This window comes from Lolium perenne, chromosome 1 (genome assembly GCF_019359855.2).
Source record: "Lolium perenne isolate Kyuss_39 chromosome 1, Kyuss_2.0, whole genome shotgun sequence".
In the NCBI taxonomy this organism is placed as follows: Eukaryota; Viridiplantae; Streptophyta; class Magnoliopsida; order Poales; family Poaceae; genus Lolium; species Lolium perenne.
This window is the reverse complement of record NC_067244.2, coordinates 190,072,229-190,074,908: the sequence shown is the minus strand read 5'-3', so window position 1 is coordinate 190,074,908 and position 2,680 is coordinate 190,072,229. Positions and strand designations below refer to the sequence as shown.

The window sequence follows — 2,680 nt, the reverse complement described above, 5'->3', positions numbered from 1 at the left end:
TCCTTTTGTGGGAAGGCTCGAGGAGAATACAGTGAGGCCTTCGCGGAGTTTGGATCGAGTGTTTTTTTCCTTCACACTGCTCCAACGGAGAGGGGCACTCGCAAGAGTGTGAACTTCAGGATACATCATCGTCTCCGTGTCACCTTGAATATTCTTATACCCGAGCACTTTACTTATGAACTTTACTTTGTGATAGCCTTTGTGCTTGAAGTTATATATCTTGCTATCACATAGTTGTTTGTTTTGCCTAGCAGAAGTTGTGCACATAGGTGAACTCTAGTTACATAGAGTTTATGCTCGACAAATTAAATGCTAGTTTTATTTCACATTTGTTCAAGCCATTATCGTGAAAGTTTTATACCGCCTATTCAACACTCCCCTCCTCTAGGTGGCATATGTGTCCTTTCATCATTGATGATCCTATTTGAAAAGACTTACGATTTATTATAATCTAAACAGATGCATAGTAGATCTAACAACAAGCAATAATGTCACTGTAGTAGGTATGCATGCATAGTCGATCAAAATAGTGACATTGTTATAGAGCTAGCAACAAGTAATAAATATGGCATGGTTCAAAGCAGAGCATCCACAACATACCTGGTATAATCTAAAGATAAGCTTAGTTAAAAACAAGCTTGATATAATCAAAAGAATGAAACAAAATAATCACAAGAACAATAGCAAGCATCAAATAAACAAATAACAACAAGACATGGATTGCAGAGCTAACAAGAAGTAACAAAACATGCTAAGAATCATAATAGAGCACACATAACAAGCCTAACATTTCCATTATAAACTAGCATCAATCAGAAGAACTAGAACAATATAACTGAGCTATATAGAAACTTACTTCATAGCCATGACAACATGTAAGACAAGGATTTTTATATTGGAATTGGCGGGAGGTCGGATTCATCATCCTTCGGTCCGAGCGGTTCGAGGATGACAACACTGCCTTCGGATTAACGCTCCATGGGGATTATAGAAAAGAGACCACAATTTAGTTTTCCCACTCACCGTCGGGATTATCTTCCGCTGCAACATCAACATGGTTGTTGAGACAACAAAAAAAAAGATACTGCAACTCATGCTATTTTTAAAAAACGGAAGACCGCGCTCTGCATCAGCTGATACTGCCATATTTATTAGAACATCATTCAGGGTTTACATGTCTCACAAATCACTTAAGGTTGCTCCAAAGATCAACCACTAGAAAAGCGAAAACATGGAGGATGAAAGCTCCATGCATCCTGAAGGCGATTACAGCACCAGGCCGGTTAAAAATATCCCTAAAACCATTTTCATACGGTTGCACTCATACTTCATGTAGCCCTAATGAAGGCTTGTCAAATGACCATATGAGATATGACATAACTATCTGTCTTCTCAAGACAACTATCAGTGACGATCCCCGCGGAGAGAGAAACAAAATTGTTCAATGATGTGACATTACGCAAGTGCACGCGCGCTGAAGTTCCCTGAATACGTGGAGTCGACAGGAAATAAACACAAAATTATACGTATCACCAACTTTGACCAAAATCTACACCGCGGCTAAAGCTTTAAACACGACGAAACCATCTTCACAAATTATCAATCGCCCGTCCTCGGCCTTCAGTCGCAGCACAGCTCCCAGAGCCAGCAGCAGCATAGCGTAGCGATGCTGAGATCAAACAAGAAACATCCGAAGGAACTAATCAGTCAATGACGAATTACTACACAATCAATATAATGTACTGTAAGAGCAATCGATGTGCAGTTAGCGCACGCTGCACCCACCATCCTTCGATAAAACTCGTCTCGCCCCGTCTGGTCGTCGTTGCCGGACGTCGCAAGAATCCCTTCTTCTTCATCTTCTTGCCTGCACCCTGCTCCTCCGAATGATCAAGCGCCGTCGGGTAGCCTACAGTAACGAAGAGAAATGTGTTGGCAACACCAACTAATTGCGAATTTTCATTTGTGTGAATCAATCGTTCACCTGGCGGAGGCGGTGGGTTGTTTATGCTCCGCTCCATCAGAACTACTGAGTACTGATCGAGAGGTGCAATGCGAGCCCCTCTTGGAAATAAATTGCGCCAAGTGATGCAATCTAGCGAGCTATTTATATTAGCTAGATTGATTGATTGATTTACCTCAAAAAAAAAATAGCTAGCTTGGACTCATGGAATACATTCTTCAGTGGCTTTCCAGACGTCTTCTAGGTGATTGCAGCAGTGCAGGGAATAAATGAGATGTGTGTATATTCGGCAAAAGTAGCTTCGAAAGCTCTGTCTGAATTGAAAATTATACGGCTGGCAGCCCCTTAGCTCCACTTCTTATTTGACAATTAGTATGTGAATTTCAAGTTGGGTCGACAGAAATGTTCTCCTTTGGACTTCTATTTTTTTTTTTAATGTAGTGGTGTCCAATGCTGACCCTACTAGTGGTGTGTCTTCACAAATAGATCAGGTAGCGGCTGCATTAGCAAATCACCAAAATTGATGTTAATCAATTCCATATAAACTATAGATGACAGCTCCACAAAATGGAATAGCAAATCAAGGCGATGACATTTGCAACTATCTAAAAACTACGGAATAAGCCCTGATGTTAATCTTGATTATTATTTTTTTGGTTTGCTGCATATAGCATAGTGGTTCAAATGGAATACACAACAGATACACAGCTGAAAATA

At 40.5% G+C, this 2,680-nt stretch overlaps 1 long non-coding RNA gene across 1 annotated transcript; it reads right to left on the bottom strand.

Annotated features, from left to right (window-relative positions):
- Positions 1-1,125: 1,125 nt before the first annotated feature.
- On the bottom strand, positions 1,126-2,157 carry LOC127308497 (uncharacterized). Its single transcript, XR_007856623.2, has 3 exons — positions 1,985-2,157; positions 1,786-1,909; positions 1,126-1,669 (listed from the first exon to the last, which is right to left on the bottom strand). It is a non-coding gene; the product is annotated as an uncharacterized lncRNA (long non-coding RNA).
- Positions 2,158-2,680: the final 523 nt, after the last annotated feature.